The following is a 19,373-nucleotide window of genomic DNA, read 5'->3' on the forward strand; positions in this document are numbered from 1 at the left end:
GGTGGGGGTGGATGCCTGTGAACCTGGCCGGCCCTCCAGGCGGGGGGCGGGAGCGGGGGCCGGTTGACAGGTTGCCTGAGTCCAGGGAGGATGGGGAGGTAGGTGCTCACCATCGCCCCTCTTCAGAGGATGCTTTATGGGGAATTGTCTCTTTAATGTGGGGGGGGGGGAGGAAAGCTCCCTTTATAGATATATATATGTGGTATGATCATAAAGGTATAATTTATATATGTGGCATAATCATTAAGGGTTGCCTGAAAAAAAAAAGGTTTTCTCTGTGCTCGGGACTGGTTTCCCATCCAATTTGGGTCCATGAGAGGGGAGGCTGAGGTTGTTGTGAAGCATCCATTTTGCCATCTGATGGGTTTGGCTGCACAGGAAGGACTGGATCCTTTAGAAGGGGATGCTTTAGCAATGCAGCGAGTGCTTCCCCAAGGCTCCTACTTGGCATGCTTTGCTGTGAAGTTGTATTTTGTGCTAAATCATTGAAGGGAGGCGGAGGAGGGAGTGATCCCAGCGGTGTCTTTTGACAGCATCCGCCTCATTTTGACTTTATGCAGCAGTCCCAAATTGGACCTGCAGTATTTATGTGTGCCGGGCCTTGCGAGAGTCTTTCTCCTATTCTGGGAAATGGTACAGCACAAGGGAAGATGAGAGACTCTTAAAAGGTAGCACCAAATGTGCCAGCAGCTATATGGCCTTTATTGGAACAGAGCTGTACAATAAAGATACCTATAGGCAATCTTCCCATTTATAGATGGCAGTACAATGGAAAATGAGCTTCCATTCCTTATTTCCGATCACTTTGCTCTGGTGGTAAAAAAAAAGTTGAGCAAATGCATTTGTGTTGGAGTATATTTGGTCCCCCCTCTCCTGCAATGTCTTTTACCCATAAATGAGTGGCTATTGTTTCGCTCGGCACTGAGGAAGGTCTTCATGTTCACTGAAATGAAATCTCATTGCATTTGCTGTTTAGGGTTAGAAATGTTGCCAAACAGCTGCTGCTTTGTGTTTCAATTGCCGAAGTCCCAGGAGTGGGTTTTGGACAGGGAGTGACATGGTGTGTAAACGATGAAGGAAGAGGAGGACAAGGGTCAAGTACAGATTTATGGGTGCATAGATCTCCCTCTGCTAAACTTCCTAAAAAAAATAATTTGGAGAGGTGGTGGTAGATCATGAGGTGAGGATTAAAACCAAACCCATGCTGAAGACTTATTAGTCAGCAATTTTTTTTTTAAACCTTGGATTGGATACACTCAAACCCAAAACAATGGATAATATGAAATTAAACAGTTGCTTTTTTTAGTTTAATATTTGTAATCATTGCAGAGCAGTTGCTTATGTATCACTCTTAAAAAATACACTGTCTATAAATTATTCAGTAGGAAATAATCCCTTGGCTTTTCTTTCACCTCTGGTGCATTTGTTTGTTCTGGACAAGGTGATAGTGGTTTTATTATTTTTCTGACTGTGATTCTGGCTTGAAGTTGCATCATTTGGTTACTGGAGTGTGTTTAAATATTTCAGTGAAGATTTTACATTGATCAAGTGCTACTTTGCACAGAATACATTGCGGATGGGAAATAAAATGCACTTTTGCCTGAATTTTAAGTCATACACTGCTCATTTGTTTGCTATTGGGTTTGCCAGATAAATGCTAGTTTACAAGCAAGAATATGTTGAGATTCTTCCAATAAACTAATTTATTGCATTTTCCTTTTTCAGTATGTTCTCTCTCATGGAACAGCTTCAGATAAGGGTGTGCTGATTAACTGAAGTTTCTAATTTTCAGTGCATTGTTGGCTTCTTTTTAATTTATTTCCAAAAAAGTGTTTGCTTGGTCCTCCTACTCTGTAGGGATATAAGCTCTTTCTCTTTCCATGAGGCCAAGGATTAGTTGTTGTGAAGAAATAGTGGGTCAAATGGGTATCCTGCACATGTGATAGAAATTGTGTTTTACAGGATTGGCTGTGGAATCTTCTGGAGGAAAAGCCAATTTCTTAAGCTTCTCTTACTCCATCTAATAGCCTTATTTTGTTACTGTAATAGTGGCCTGTGATAAATGGAAATTGCCACTAGGGGCTTCACAGAGATTGCCAAACCTACACGTTAGGTTAAAATTTTTAATATTAGAGGGAATATTTGCCAAATAAAAAAAGACGAGGCTTTGGCCTTTTATGTTTTTCTAGAATAGTAAAGCTCTAACTAAGAAATCTGAGCTGGCCCTGTAACTAGAAAAACAGTTTATTGGTGGGTGTCAGTGGAGTGGGTTTGAATAAATAGATACCTTTCTTGAATCAGATGAGGATTTTGTATATGTTTTAAAGCATTCTGCTTTTTTCCTGAGCATATAAAATCATGCGGGTGCAATACACATTTAATGTTAATTAAAATGTTGCCAATGTACATGCTCACTAGATTTTCCTATTTATAGTCTAATGCAAAATTAATTCGATATAGTAGAATAGAAATTATTCTTTGACTTCATTCAGATGTAACACTATGATTTAGCTTTTCAATAACAGGCCTTGGTGAGCCTCTGCTCACATGCTGACCCTTTGGTGTCTAAGGAGAGGAGATTGAAGCATTCACTTTTGGTTTTGAATGCTAGGGTAACATCTCAGCAAAACTTTGGTAAATTCAAAGAAATTAGGATTAAACCACAGTTCAAATAAACCACAGTTGCCTGAGTTGAGATACAATGGAACACTATGGTTTGTTCATATAAACAGTAGGCTTGCATTACTACTGCTGCTGCTGCTGCTATTAATATTATTACTATTTGTTTACTACCCTTCATCTGACGATCCCAGGGTGGTTCACAACACAAGTATTCTTATAGTACTAAACCATGATTACATCTGAACTGGGCAGTTAGTATTCAAAGAAAAGTTCAAAGCTCCTCACAGACTAGGTTGCCAGTGGCTAAACTATGGATGTCCTAGAGAATGGCAGGCATTTATCCTAGACGAAAGACCTCAGGATAGTGGGCTGCAACGTTCTTCAGTACAATAAAAATGGCCCTAATTAGGCCCAGCTGCCAGCCTTAGCTAAATGACATATGGGTTTGTTTATTTCAGATCTTCCTAGGTTGCAAAGTTGAAATTAGATGTAGGGTGTTTTATGTGGCAAATAATTTAACCTCAATTACTTTTACATAAATCATATGAGTGGTTGTCAAGAATGGCTAAACACACATGGTGATGCATGTTGTATTAAAAAGAGACTTGGGGGAGGGGCACAGCTGATTATTTCAAATCGATGTGAGCTTCAGATTGCCTTATTCTTGCAATTCCTGGCCTCTGCTACCCTACTGCCTCCCACTTTGCCTTCCTTTCTCGTAGTACAGTCTGAAGCATGCTTGCTCAGGATTAAATTCTTTCCTCAGAAGGTGCTTCTCCTAAGTAGATTTAGGACTGCAACCAAAACCTCTTCTCTTGATGTCTAGGGTGGCTCTTGGGAAGTTGTTGAACTGCAACTCCCATTTTCACCTGCCAACGTGGGCAATAGCCAAGGTTAATGGGAGCTGTAGTTCAGCAGCATCTGGATTGCACCAGGTTGGGAAACTCTTCTCTATAACCCCTTTTTTTCCCCCAGACCGCTGCCTTGAGGTGCATACCTTCTTCTCCGCTAAACACTTCTTCCTGTCCTGCCACGTATGAGCAGCTTGGCCACTGGAAGCCAGATATTTTCTGTCTGTCCAACCCTTCTCTTACACTAGGAAAGCTCATTCTGGCACTGTCCGAGGCTTCCTTCCTTCCTTCCTTTGTTTGTTAAATTTATATTCTGCCTTTCCACCAAATGGTGCTTGAGACAGCTAGCCAATACAAATGCAATAAAAGATGAAGTAAAACATAAAAGGCAGGTAAATAATGAGTGAAACCAGTAAAAACCAATTACTGCATAGTTATATATTTATAAATTTCCCATCATTTGTAAATAATTGTGGGGGAGGCAGGGCTTGACAGGACTTCCTTGACGTTACTACTATTGCCATCACAAAAATCCATTTTACTACAGCATATATATAAATAAATGGTTCTGTCTTTGTCACACAGAGGCAATCATAATAATGATTCCAGAAAAATGGTGAGGGAGGGAGATATGGGGTATTCCTAAAGCCCAGTCCACTTCAAAAGAGCTTTGATTCTAGAACTTCTCCATGCCAGCCTCATCCCCTCTCTCAGCTGTGGTAGACAGGAAAAAAGAAGGGTTTGCCTCTAGTTATCTGTGTTAAAATCTGGTGGAGGAAGCATATTTGGAGGGTGGTTTATTGAGTACGAATGGGATGAGCTGCTGTGTGGTTGGGGGGTCCATGTGTATTGCTTTCACTGAGGCCAAAAAAGGGGCCTCAAAGGGTCACTAAGGGTCTTCTAGTAGACATGGTTAGGGAGTGCATGTGTGTGTGACACCTATTACTCACCCACTGGGATCTTCAAGCAATTGAATATTTTAAACTTTTGATTTCCGGTATTATGTTTTAATAACTGAATGACAGTATTAATGAACTTAATATAAATCAATTAATACAAATAAATTACCCATGCAACTTAGTAGGACTTCTTCTGACTAAACCAGAGGGTAATTGGGCGTGGTGTATTTGCAAGTCTGTGTAGTTACGAGCTGATATGGTTTTCCCAAATAGCAAGTGAACAAGAAGCAAAATAAGAGAATGTGCTTGTGATGGCACTAGAATTGACATGTGATTTGTGTTTTTCACCATGTTGAGCAGAAGCGGGGAAACAGGCTTGTTTTACTGTGAATGGTTTTGTCTTTGGACAAGACTTCATTGTGTCACATATTCAGAAACTATCTCTGAGTATTTTCCTCAGCATCCCACAGAAAACTCTTCCTTGGGGTGGTAATGAAGCACTGTGAGGTCACAGAGGTGTGCCCCTAAGAGCCTTTGTGATGCTACAGGAGATCCTGCTGGTGCTTTGTGTGGCTTCAGAGTTGAAGCAGTGCCTTACAAGGAAAGCAGTGCACTTACTGGAGGATTATTTTGACAGGCTAAAGAATCTTAGAAAGCTAGAAATACCTACAAAAGGTACAGTTTTGTCGTATGCAGTGATTGAATAAATACAGCCTTGACCTTATTGAAAATTTAAGAGGAGAAAGTTTAGAAATCTAGTTCTAATTATCACAATTATTATTATTATTATTATATTCATTCATTCATTCATTCATACCTTGCTCATCTGGCTGGGTTTCCCCAGCTACTCTGGGCAGCTCCTGACAGAATGAAAAGCACAATAAAACATCAAACATTAAAAATGTCCCTAAACAGAGCTGCCTTCAGATGTCTTCTAAAAGTCAGGTACAGTGGTACCTCGGGTTAAGTACTTAATTCATTCTGGAGGTCCGTTCTTAACCTGAAACTGTTCTTAACCTGAAGCACCACTTTAGCTAATGGGGCCTCCTGCAGCTGCTGCGCTGCCGGAGCACGATTTCTGTTCTCATCCTGAAGCAAAGTTCTTAACCCGAGGTAATATTTCTGGGTTAGCGGAGTTTGTAACCTGAAGCGTATGTAACCCGAGGTACCACTGTAGTTGTTTATTTCCTTGACATCTGATAGGAGGGCGTTCCACAGGGTGGGCACCACTACCGAGAAGGCCCTCTGCCTGGTTCCCTCTAACCTCACTTCTCACAGGGTGGGAACCGCCAGAAGGCCCTCGGAGCTGGACCTCAGTGTCCTGGCTGAACGATGGGAGTGAAGATGCTCCTTCAGGTGTACCGGGCCAAGGCCTTTTAGGGCTTTAAAGGTCAGCAGCAGCACTTTGAATTGTGCTCGGAAACGTACTGGGAACCAGTGTAGGTCTTTTAGGACCAGTGTTATGTGGTCTCAGCAGCCACTCCCAGTCACCAGTCTAGCTGCCGCATTCTGGATTAGGTACAGTTTCCGGGGCACCTTCAAAGGTAGCCCCACGTAGAGCGCATTGCAGTAGTCCAAGCAGTAGTCATTAAGCAGATACTTAGCTGCATATATGTCACCCCCCCCCCTTTTAAAAATGCACTTGCTGATAAGTTAAATTGCTGTGTTTGGATTTTTAATAATTGCTCTCCATTCTTTTCTATCAAATTCCTGTTTTTCCCCCCTTGGAAAATGGCTTGGCATTAACAGTTCAAAGTAGCATTAAGCTAGTGTTGGTTTTATTCTTTCCCATGGATCTTGAAGAATTTGAAAGCAAAGGGATGGCAGGCACCCTCTCATGGCAGTATGTTAGTGTGTATAGTAATGCTATGATTCTGGCTTCATTAAACTTGGTGCCCCCAGATATTTTGGACTACAGTTCCCACCAGCCCCACATGTACTGGTTGGGGCTGATAGGAGTTGCAATTCAAAACAACTGGAGGGCACTAGATTAGCAAAGGCTGCCATGATGTGCTTTCAATGACAAAGTTCCACAGATGTCAATTGGAGAAGAATCATTCTGTTATCTAGAGGTCATGACGAGGTCAACAGGCTAAATAAGAATATGGATTAAAAACTGGAATGGGTAAAAGCATATGGGACATATAGAAGCCCACCATTTTTAACCTAATGTTGAAAAGTAATAGCTAGAAATATATCATAATTGAATATGCTTCATAAATCCTTGCTTCAGAAATATGTTCCACCTCTTGGTTCCACTCTAATATCCTGGAATTCTCAACACTCCTACCCCGGTGGAGTATTATTTTATTTTACTTCAATGTTACAGCTGAAGGAGGGGTATTTGGGGAAGGAAAGAGACCGGTCCTTGGAGAGCTTTTAAAAAATTGGCGATCTAAAGGTCAGATTCAGTGCATGGAGTCCTACTGCCATGCTCAAGGTTGGATCTGCCATATTGGTAAATAAATTTCTCCCTGGGTACAATTTGGCATCCCTTGTGGCATGTCTTATAAAATTAGCCACGTGGTGAATCACAAGTGAATCAGCCTCGGTGTTCAGGAGGGAGGGAAGGCAAGACCCTTGAATTATGCAGACACTGCTGCCATTCCGCATTTGGTTATATATTGCAATAGCAATCTTCAGCCCAGCATGTGGGTGATGCTTTGGGGCATTTTGGAATTAAGCATGAGCCATCAAATTAAAGCACAGAATTTGTAGATCTGCTAAAAAGAAGAGTAAGGTGCAAATTTAATGTTAAGAGATGAAATGTATTGTAAATGCAGGCTGCAACTGATGCTTCCCTAGCTAGCCCTTGTTTGACTGCTCTGGTGTTAATGGAATGTTCTGACAGTTTAATGCCTTAACAGTTAGTACTAAGGCCTTAAGGACAGAAGAGATTGGATGCTCTTGGTGGACAAGCAACATAGACTGAGATTATTACTCCTACAAGGGCAGCTTCTCCCTTCAGCCTGCTGTTTGTGATTTGAAAACACTTTTATTTTCTTTGTTTACCTCTGTCGTGGCATTACACCTTATGATATTTTACTTGCTTGGGTTTTATAAATGAGGAATAGGGTTAAAAACCCAAACACTTAATTTGTTTGAGATGAGCCAAGTCGGAGAGGGAGGAAGGGGAGCTCATGATTCTTGCTTCTGGAGCGCTGCTGCTGTTCCAGTCATAATTGCTTTGACATTGCTATACACTATTTCTTTTCTCTGCCTTTTTAAACATGGTGGCTCCCTTGACAGCTCTTTCTTAATTAAATAGAGAGCTGGAGCACTGAGGGATGTTGTAGAACGAGACCTGGTAGGGAGGTAGCATGAGCTTTCTGCAAACCATACTTCTCCCTGCCACATATTCCCCACTCCCTTTCTTTTTTGCCCTTATCTGATGCTGTACACATGATGCCAACTATCATTAATGCTAACTAGGTTCCACTTAACCAGGGTTTACAAACCCACTTCAGATAATGGTTTGAAACTGTTTAGTATGTGTTGAAATATATAGCTGCTGGTCAGCTCACCTCTCCATCCCTCCCCATATGTGCTTCTCTACACCCACAAGTTCTCTTCTCCCTGCTCCCCCCACTTCTCCTCTCAACTGTCATCCTGAATCTGAGAGCTCTGTTTTATAGTATACATAAGGGATCAAGTAGACAGTCTCATAATACATACTGATGTTTGGACCTTACAGTGCTGTTTGCCTTACATTACTGTTTCAAGAACTGTTGCTCAGACCATACAGAAGGTCCCTAGATTCAGTCTCCAGCATCTTCAGGTGGAGCCAAAACCCTGGAGAGCAACTCTCAGTCAGTGCCAACGATACTAAGCTAGATGGGCCAGTGGTCTGTCTCAGTAGTAGGCAGATTCCGTTGTTCTTCTTATTGGTCAGTGTAGTCCAAGGCACTGAGACTGGCAGCTGCAGAGGCCTTGCTGTTGGAGATCCTTCAACCTTGGATATCAGTGATTGGATTTGGGCCCTTAAATATGCAAAGCACGTGAACTAAACAGTGACCCCCATCATCTCATGTAATTCAGAGAGCTGTCGGCACAGGCAGTGTCCTGGTGCCAAAGAAGCTGGCACTTGAAGACCACTGGTACCTCACCATATATTTATGGGTCAGAAGAGAACACCTAAAGAGATTTACATGCATTCACACTCCTGCTCTGCCTTTCCTGGGACAAAGAAATGGCCGGTCTCTGGGTGGGAAATGTTAGTAATATTGATGCAACTGCACAGCAGTTTAATATGAATTATTCAGTAGTGTGAACCTAGTCATTCAGCTGCTTGCATGTTTCTGTTCCTCCATCCCTTCAGAGCTCTTTTTTGTGTGAAGGGCTGTTCTTAATGCCAACAGAAACTGGCCATAGCAAACAAGGGCAGATTTTTGGTCCATATCCAGGAATTTGATTTCATTGCATCCATGTAGAAATAAAGCATGTCAGCAACAGAATTACCCCTTGATGAAAGTGATAATTTGTATTCCCAGTTCCACAATACCTTGTGTTGGTGTTTGAAGGAAAGAAAAAGTAGCCAGCAGTTTATAAAACAATGTGGGTTTTTTGCCTTTTTAGATTCAAACATGCCCTGCATGTTACTTGGCTGTTTCAGCACTAACATTTAAAAGGAGGTAAATGATGCAACTGTGTGTTAGAGGGGAAGGAGATAACTTATGAGTGGTAGAAAGATGTAAGGGGGGAAAGAGGCAACTGGAAGAACTGATGTAGTTGCAGAAATATGCAGCGTAAGAACAGTGCAGAAAAAGGACAGACAGCAACACAATAAAGTGACATGGGCAATATATGTTTTGATGTGGGAATGCTGTAAAGTTTTTATTGCTGCTTGATTGTTCCCTCATTAGTAAAGTCCTCCCACAGTGTAATGCTGTCCCACGCTGGTGGCAATAAATGTTATTTAGTACCTACGGTCATATAAAGCATTCGTTCTGTTGCTCTAGAAAAATATCTGTTGGGTGTTGCTGTTGGAAACCTATTGTGATGTGTGTGTAGACGTTAGGAACAACATCACATGCTTTAATTTACAGATTTAAAATCTGTGCCTAATTGTTATCCTACGGCAATGGTTTCCTTGCCCTTTTAGTTTCTTTACATATGTTAAAAACATTCTCTGTATAATGTTTTTGTGTTCTATTTCTACAGTTTACCAACAAGCCTTGCATTGTGCTTCATTTTCAAATTATGTGCTGGAGATTTGTAAGTCTGCTTTTAGTCTGTGTAGAATGCAAGCAGAATATACTATTAACTGCATGGCTGCAGAAAGCCACTGCAGAACTGATCCTTGATCATTGAAAGCCTTGTCTCTAATCTGCCTGTTCAAGGCCATTTCTCCTGAGTGTGTGTGTGTTCTTGAAACCTTGGGCACTTCCTGACTGTCACTATTTTCAGCTGGGATTTAGTTATATGCCAGCACGTTCAGGGTGTTCTTGAAGCTCTTGTGATACAACCCACTTTCCCCAAAGATGTGACTTTTTGTGACAAAGGAAGTGACTGGAAAATGTTTGATGCAACGTCGTCTAATCTATCTAAAAACAAACCAGGATTAATGCTCAATAAACAGGTTATCTGTTTGTCAAGAAAGCATAAGCATGGAAGGTAAAATTGCAGGGAATATTCTGTATGTTTAGGCCTTCTTGAGAGGTCAAAGGTGTTTTTTTTTAAAAAAAAGAATAGAACAGACAAAAGATCTATTTAATTTTTTTTTTTTAAAACTGTTTTACCTGGCACTTTTACTCTGCAGAAACAATTACACAATATTCATATCGTGAGTATTTTTAAATCTCTCAATTGGCTTTTCATATTAGACTTTTTGGTACAAAAGTCTTTAGCAAAAGCACACTTAAGCAGCTGAAGAAGGCTGTTGATTGCACCATAACAAAGTATACTAAGCAACACATTTCTCTTTAAAGCTGTTAATACATTTTCTTAGGTCCATTAACTTCAGTAGTCTACTCTGAGTAAAACTTGGCAGAATATAATAAGTTCTTTGAACTGGTGGGCTATTCATAGCCATGCCTTTAATGAAGTTTATGCATGAAACAACAGTACACATGATGCTTTTCAGACCAAGAGAGTATGCAGAAAGATTCTCCCTATGACTGATGTAGCAGCACAGAACACAATTGATCTGGATCAAGGCTTAAGCATATGTTATTTAGTTTTGTTATTTACAGTAACTCCTGTAGTCTCAAAATATGGTGTGATTCCAGGCAAGATTGCAAGCTATGCTATATTGCTCACGTCTGTTGTTTCATCTGTAGCTAAATCATAGAAAACAAATTCAACAGCAGATTCTGAGTTTTCAGGGTTTCAGACAAGAGTCTTTTCCTCAGTTTATCTGGGAGTGAATATGGGTGCCTATGGATACACGCATATACTCTGTCACTGAGTATAAGTGACAATTGCAATAAGAAATCATCACCAGAATTTATGGCTGAGTGTGATAACTATCTAACTCAGGGATGGGGAACCTGTTATCCTCTCTGTGTAACTGGAATCTCATTTCCCAGCAGCCCCACCCAGTATGGCCAATGGGCAGGGATCATGAGAGTGGCAGTCAAGCAAAATCTGGAGGGCCATGGGTTACCCATCCCTGATCAAATCCTTCATCTATGTATATGCACTGCATATAATGCCTTAGGGATCAATCCTGATGCTTCCAACAGTGGAGGACCAATTGAAGAATATGGACAAGAACAGACAAGAACAGATAATTCAGCTATCTAATGGGGCATCTAAATAATTGAAATGAATGCTCTTGTGGACATAAATTGCATGCTTACATCCCTCTTATCTATCTCTAATAGGCCTTTAGGTTAATACTCCATTGAAGAGAATGCACCTGTGCAGTGAATGAGATTTAATTTATAGAGGCATTATTACAGTATTCTTAATGTATTATTTTGCGTAACAAATATAGGGGAAGCCTACCTTAAGGTAGATCCAATATGTAACAACCAAAGGAGAGAAACGATAGCCTACTGAATGATTTGTGGGTGAATTGCAGTAGAATCACTAGGGGAGATTTGAAAATCTGCTGCCTCAGAAACAAGGACTTGAGTGTAATTGACTGGTAAGGAAGAGTGCAGGGGACATTCAGAGGTTTGGCCCGTGATCGGGGCAATGAGGTGTTGGCAGTATTTTATTGTGATTGTATTTGAAGCCAGTGAAGATTTTGAGAAATTGTAGCTGCAGCCTTAACGCTGTAATAAAGTTCTTAATGTGTTAGAAATCTAAAACCCTGCCACAGCTTCAGGAAGGCCATTGAAAGACACTTAGATATCATGTACGAATATGCAGAGAAACCAAATTCCCTTCTGAAAACAAGACCTAACCTTTTCAAATAGCAAAGCTGAAGAACTCTTGTACATTAAGTGTTTATCAAGATATTTTAGAAAAGTTCCATAGATCAAGTCCCCGTGAATCGCTAGGGCCTGATAGCATGCTCTCACGAACTATAAAACAAGTTGTGTTTATAACAGCTGAATTACATATTCTGATCTATATACCCTCTATATAATAGTTTATATGCAAGAAAAAATTTCTGTGTAAGAAAGGTAGCAAATGCACTATCAGTCTTTCAAAATGTTTTTTTTGTGTGTGTGCCTGTGAATGCGTGCAGGGCAAATAAGCAGCCTTTCTAAGTTCTAGTCCCCATTCTTAGAAAAAACTGATAAAATATGACACATTTAATCAGTTTTCTAATTCAAACAGGTGGCCATATTCGTAAATAAAACTCTTCAAGAAACTTAATCTAAATGGTGATGTCCTTGGATTTTAAAACCATTCTCACTGAGTGTTTCATTGACTGAAGGTCCTTGAATAAAAGCTGATGTCCTTTTCTGAAAGTCAACAATGGATTATAAGGCGGGGGTAACTCTCACTGTGAAGAGAGGCGAGAAGAAGGGTGATCCAACTGTGCAAAGAGTCCATAACATGGTAAAAAGGCTCATTGGTACAGAAGACTGCAAGGTAACTGCCTAGAACAGAGCTTTCCAAACGGTGTTGTGACACGTTAGTGTATCAGCTGCAGTATGTAGGTGTGTCACGTGAACACACTCTGCGCTCCTTCTGGGGCTGGAAAGGGGCTAGTTTAACCTTCGGTTTGCTAGTAAAACTGAATTGCTGAATTACTGTGTCGTGAAATGATGCCCATCTAAAAAGAGTGCCACCAACATGAAGAGTTTGGAAAGCTCCGGCCTAGCATATGGAGGCATGTATTTCCACCTGCTCTTTCAGCTTAGACTTACTGTGGTTCCAGTAATCAGTCTTTATGAATTCTTCCATTTTGTCAGCTCTCCAGTTAAAACCATAAGTATGATTGAATCCAATCCGATTTATTGTACTAGCCATTGGCCATGACAAATCTGAATCGAAAATAAATACAAGCAAAAGGGGTGTCACACCACAAATAATGGTCTCTATTTAGATCTGTGTCTCTCTCACAGTTCATGGCTATATTGTCCAGGGTCATCTTCCTGATCTTTATAAATTCTCCATTAACAAAAAACCTGAGGCTCTTTTACTTGGTATTATGCCAGGAGATTTTTATTTTTTTTAAAGTGACTTTACGAGTCACTGAATTGTTTAGGACCTTCTCTGCCAGGGAGAGATATCTTTCCTGTACAGATGGTAAGGTGAGAAATTGCCTCCTGGGTCCTATGTATAATGGGCAATATAGTAATAGTGCAAGATGTCTTCCACCTGCAGTTGCCCACATAGAGTCTGTCTTTGTACTGTACCCAGTTATATCTGTTATATATTCTGTCTAGGACGGCGGGCATAGCTTGAAAATGCAGCTCAGTAAAAGTGAATCTAAGTGAAACTGGCTCTAAAATGGACCATTTTTAGAAGAGGGAACCAAGGAGATCATTTAGAGTATGATTACATGGAGTTAATGTTTAAAATAATTGGGAAAGGTGGATACATCACATCACTTTTCCATACTGTTATAATCTTAAGTATCAGACAGCACTAACTTCAACAAAATAAAGCTACGCTTTATGACACTGCTAAGAAGGCACATATGTGATAATCTGTGGGAGACTGCCTAAAATTTGTCCAGAAGATTCAAGGGACTGAGGAAGCACAGTTTATTAAAAGCATTTGTTGAAACAGGCACAAATCTGTCTTTGATAAGAGCACTTAGTGCTCATGATGTGAATAATTACGTGGGACAAGGTAAAAGATCATCTGGTTAATGTTTTTCATATCTGATCTGTCCTTGATTCTGTATGTAGGCAACCTTGTGCTACAAGCAAAGGAAAATGAGTTAAAAGCTGAGCATGTTTATCAATTAGGGTCCTGCTTCTCTTTTTAATTTCTGAATTAAAGGATGGCATTAAAAATGCCATTGTATGTTGTGGTTATGTGAAATAGGCTAGAATTTACTATTCAGAGCAATTTCAAAGAGGTATGAAACTGACAGTGGATATAAGAGAGGACAAAAATGCAGCACAATGGATCATCCTTGCCCACGTAAAACAAACATAGGCCATGGAGTTACGCTGCACTTTGTGGAGTATTGTGCTATCAAAGTTTCATGAGGCTTGACTATTTGCTATGAAAATTGCCATTTCAGGGTGTAAGAAGTGCCACCCCCCAATACACATTTCGGTTCCTTCAGGTGTTTTTTGTCTGTTTTGCAGCAGTCCTTGTTATCCAGTCTGCTACTTGTGGGAGGCTGCTTAATTCTTTTCATCACTAAATTTCCCCAATCTAAATAATACCTCAATCTTCATAACGCTGCTATTTATTTTGTTGTGGGAAATGTGCAAGCAGCTATACATTTTCCTCAGCAGAACACATAGCCTCTGGGGCTTTGTGGATTTCTTAAAAAAAATACAGATGTGTGTGTGTTTGTCTTCTTGTTGATGCTTTTACTGTTAAATTGCTTCTGGATGCTTCATGAGAAGTGCTTCATAAATAAAAATAAACTAAACAAATAACATTTGTTTGAGGCAACAGTGTGTCTAGATTGCTAGTATCCATGCTTTTGGAATCAAGCCACAATCTTTTTCAAGAGTCTGGCAAGTGGAGATTTCATCTGGTCTCAGAGAATTCAGAAAACTATGCAGTCAATTCTTGGGTGAATTCACCACATAATAGCTGTGAGAATTAACTACAAATGTTAACTTAGAATTCCTATTCCAAATTAATGACCTGACCTCAACTTAGAGATGGAAATAACATCTCAGTTTTGCATTTGTTTACCCTTTTTTGGGGGGGGGGCGGAAATGCAGATAGACACTGTGATAAAAATATCCATTTAAGAAGTATGCTGGAAGGGAGAGGTCTTCAATGGGCACCAAAAAGAAAATATTGATGTTGCCTGCATGATAATGTATATAATGGGAGTTCCAAAGGGTACGTGCCACCATACAAGTTGTCTGATTCATATATTGTATGGAGAAGACTTCCTGATGATGATGCCCTTTCCTGCAGAGCCCAGTGATCAACTGGGGTATATACAGTGTGGGTTGAGATAACCTTTTAGGTCATGCGAACTATTGTTAAAATATATATATATGGGGGGAATCAACTGATGGTGAGTTGAGACCCACACAGTGCTGTGAAAATAGTACAGTGGTACCTCGGGTTAAGTACTTAATTCGTTTCGGAGGTCCGTTCTTAACCTGAAACTGTTCTTAACCTGAAGCACCACTTTAGCTAATGGGGCCTCCCGCTGCCACCGCGCCGCTGGAGCACGATTTCTGTTCTCATCCTGAAGCAAAGTTCTTAACCTGAAGCACTATTTCTGGGTTAGCAGAGTGTGGAACCTGAAGCGTATGTAACCTGAAGCGTATGTAACCCAAGGTACCACTGTAGATCACTTTGTTTCCCTGGTGGAGCACTTGACGATAGTGACTGGGCAAGAAAAGAAGGGCAAGAATTGCATATCACTGTTGGATTCACTGCTACGCTAGAGACAAATATAAAAGAGGTGACAGCAGGTTCAATATTGTGACTTTCCTTTTCTATATTGAAATGTGTATTAAATTGCCCATCAACTATATAATTGAAACAAGCTTATGACTGGAATAAATGCTCTGTATTATATGTATTATGAAACAGACAGAATGGGAAGATGCTGAACATCCTTTAATGGCAAAGTGCTTTTATGGCTTTTCCAGCAGAGCTTGAACTCCAAATTTGCTGGTGATCTATATAGGAAACAAGAGCATTTCTGCATCCAGTGCCAGAATAAAATAAAAGTTTGGCATTTAGGCTTTTGGCACTGAAGAAAGAACTCTCTATTGCCTTAATTTCAGCTTATTGTGCATTTAAAGAGCATTGCACTTCAGTGTAGATCACTGTGATGTATGTGTGCTGATTGCACAGATGTATTTGTCTTTGTTTACATGTGCTAGGAAGCCCTGACTGGCAACAACATTCAAAATAAATATATATATAAGCTAACACATGGTGGCTGTCTCAATATGTAGTGTGCATGCTGTTTCCTGTGGAAGATCTGTCATGCCTTCCATGAGAATGGAACTGAAGAGTATTAGGTATTCATGGAGAAATTGGTGTTTGCTGCTACTCACTGAATTCCCACCTTTCCCCCTGACATTTTAAAAAATAAACAGCTGTGTGGCAGAAATCCAACAGGTGCTTATTTTGCCAGCACTGCATCTCTTTTATAGGAAAAAAGATTCATGCTGAAGTTTTGTCTTGTCAGACAACTGCAAAAGGCATGAGGCCTTTCAGGAAAACAGCATAGCAGCACTAAATCTGCCATATCAAAGGCTTCCTGGTTTTGTTTTCACCGATATAAAATTTAATTTAATTTTACAGCAAAAGAAATGTAAGGGGTGAAGAGGGCATGCATTATTTAGTTTATCAAGTGATTTAAAATAACCAAAGGCAATCTTTTTACCAAAAAGGAAGCATATATATATGGGGGGGGGGTGTACTGTGCTTGTTTCTTTGTACATTTGAGTTAACGTTTATCACAGTTGGTCTCTGTTCTGTGAACTTTGCTAAGTGGCATTAAAAAAAAAACAACCCTCTGTGCACACTTACTCCTTTCTGGTTTTTTCAGCTGGTACTTAAAGCCAGGAAGTAATTAACTCTAGATTACAGTAATATGACTTCTGTAAACTAGTGTTCTTGTGACAGGAACATCCTAGTAATTGCAGGGCAATTGGTAGTCTTCTCTTGCAGCAGTGACGGGTGCAACCCTGTGAAATGCTCACTACCTGTTCTTCCTTCTGACGTTAATGAAGGCTGAGGGCTTCTAATGATTCACAGAATCGGGCTTCATGGTAATTGTAGAAAATTGCTGCTATTCCATTACTTGCCTCTTGCTACAAAAGGGGCAAGAGAAGATGAGAGAAGGTACATCTTGCCAGAATTTGTGGCAGCATGGATTTGCATTTTATTAGCAACAGGAAATTCTGACCCCATGCCATTGGAAGGAGCACAGGAAACCCATTCACCATCCTCTTCATCACCCCCCACCACTCTACTGTCAGGCATTCTGACTATAGAAAAGCGCTGCATTTTTATGGGCATATTGCCTTCAGCAGTATGTTATCTTTCTTTCAGTTGCTCAGCACCCTTTCGAGTACCCTACTTATGCCACTGAGCACCACAAGAAATAATGGTATTGCAACTAATCACCTACAAAGCTGAATGCTGATAAGTATTAAAAGAATTGGAATTTACTACCAATATTGGTAACAATGGCGTAATGAGAAAACAGAAGCACATGGTGTTACTGCAGCAGAAGTGGTCAAATCTTGTAGCAAAGGAAAACCCACTTCATATGAAATGGGAATTATTGCAGTCCCTTCATCAGATAGTGCCCAAGCCTTATTCAAGTTGTGTTGCAGTGGAAAGAATATAAACCTTGGACTGTGCCTTGAAGCTCGCTGGGTGACCCTTAGCCATCACCAGTGCTCATCCTAGCCTACCTCAGGGTTTTATAATGATAAATGAGGGGGGAACCTTGTTATACAACCTTGAGTAGGGAATGGAAGGATTCGCCTGTTTCTGGTCTCTGTCAGTTTTGCATGTGCTCATTTGTAAGTATGTTCAATCTCATTTCCGTATCAGTTTGAGGAAATTTATTAACTGCATGAAATATTCACATTGTTTTCTATGTTTTTCACAAAATGCACATTTTAATTTGGATTTAAGTACACTTCAGCAGAAAACTGTGCTGCAAAATTAAAAGAAGTCTTTAAAAACTGAACCATATCTGTGTTCTGATTTATTAGCCTAGGAATTGCAAATCAGGTTTGTTTGCTCTAAAATGCAGACATGACAAAATCCTTGAGTAACCTTCAAGACTTGTGTGTGTGTGTATTTAATTTCCTTATGTCAATAACGGTTTCTTCAACATCCACATTTGCATATACAATATGATCGCATCTTAGAATTTGATTCCAAGAGTTCCGCATATGCGCAAAAACATATATACTCAAACCCTTGGAATTGCCCCTGAGCAAACATCCTGGGCCTTCTGTGATCTCACAGGAACACCCCACAACTGGCTTTTCCCCGCTCAAAAAGAGCTTTTAAGCTCTCTACCTTGCTTGGGGAGCAAGGCCCTCTCTGCACGCCAGCTTTGAAGGCCATGGGAGGATTTCACAGAGCTATTCCAGTTCCTATGAGATCTCATCCCAGACCTGATACGCTGACAGAGCCTTGCTTCCCAAGGCAGAGAGTTTAAAAGCTCTTTTTTCACCAGAAAAATCCAGCACAAAATAGCTTTTAAGCTTTCTGCCTTCCTGCATTTCAGGATTTCAACTAATGGCCTTTAGACGTGTATGATTGAAATTGCGCTAGTTAAATCAGTGTTGGATGTGATTGTACTGTACCAGCAATAATTTGTGTAGATGCTAGTATTGCACAGCATAGAAAGAAGAACTGATTAAAAAGTAACCATACCAGTACTACTCTGAGATAATGGGAGTTTGAAGATAGAAAAGTATTTAGTATGTATCAGAGTTTTACCAATCCGAATGGAGTGGGGGAATGCATGGCTGTATCCGAGGTATTTTTAACATTGCGTTTGTTTCAGAACAGGATTCATGGATATTTATTACTCAGAAAATTAGTAATCTCCTATGATGTGGGTTGAGCGTGAGGTGGAAATGATGCATTACTGTAATGCTAAGTTTTGGGGTAGACATCCAATTTGGCCTTCAAGCTTTCTCTGAATGGGAACATTATTTATTTATTTTTTAAAATAAAAACGTCTTTGACATTTTACAAACCAGAGTAGGTTGGGTCCCCCCCCCTTCATTCAAACCATTTTTTGGAAATACACTGAGAGCAGTTGAAAAGGGTATTTAATCTGCCCTACTTTTTCTTCTCAGCAGATCATGATTACTGACAGAGACATCTTGAAAAGAGCTGCATTTTTGAAATAAACTATCCCCTCAAGCTTCATAATGAGCATTATATAGAAATGACCTTTCCCTTGACAGTGTTCAGTGTACACATTTTTACACTCTACGAACTTTATTATCTGAATTGGGTGGATCCATGAGTTGTTCTTGGTTTAAAACTACAGCACTTTGCTACTTTGCTTTTTACTTCATTTTCACTTCATTGCAAAAATTGAGATAAATAAATAATGTTCCCATTCAGAGCAAGCTTGAAGGCCAAATTGGATGTCTACCCCAAAATGTGCTCTGTACTTAGCATCATTTCCACCTCATGCAAACAAATGCAGTGTTAAAATACCTCAGATACAGCCATGCATTCCCCCACTCCATGAAATGGTGGTTGTTTGTCGTTTAGTCGTGTCCGACTCTTCCTGACCCCGTGGACCAGAGGACGCCAGGCACTCCTGTCTTCCACTGCCTCCCGCAGTTTGGTCAAACTCATGCTGGTAGCTTCCAGAACACTGTCCAACCATCTCATCCTCCGTTCATCCCCTTCTCGTCGTGCCCTCCATCTTTCCCAACATCTGGGTCTTTTCCAGGGAGTCTTCTCTTCTCATGAGGTAGCCAAAGTATTGGAGCCTCAG

At 40.3% G+C, this 19,373-nt stretch overlaps 1 protein-coding gene across 6 annotated transcripts in view; it reads left to right on the forward strand.

Moving 5' to 3' along the window:
* RAI2 (retinoic acid induced 2) overlaps positions 1-19,373 on the forward strand; it is a 90,560-nt gene that overhangs the window by 58,318 nt on the left and 12,869 nt on the right. Inside the window, exon 1 of one of the 6 annotated variants that reach the window (XM_083501982.1) lies at positions 4,924-5,047. The exons of 4 other annotated variants lie outside the window; for them this stretch is intronic. The gene's annotated coding sequence lies outside the window, so the exon portion shown is untranslated. Of the gene's footprint in view, positions 1-4,923; positions 5,048-19,373 lie in introns of those variants that run through there. One more of the 6 variants, XM_083501987.1, reaches the window with a different exon arrangement.

Source organism: Podarcis liolepis (assembly GCF_965112155.1).
Source record: "Podarcis liolepis genome assembly, chromosome: 4".
Classification (NCBI taxonomy): Eukaryota; Metazoa; Chordata; class Lepidosauria; order Squamata; family Lacertidae; genus Podarcis; species Podarcis liolepis.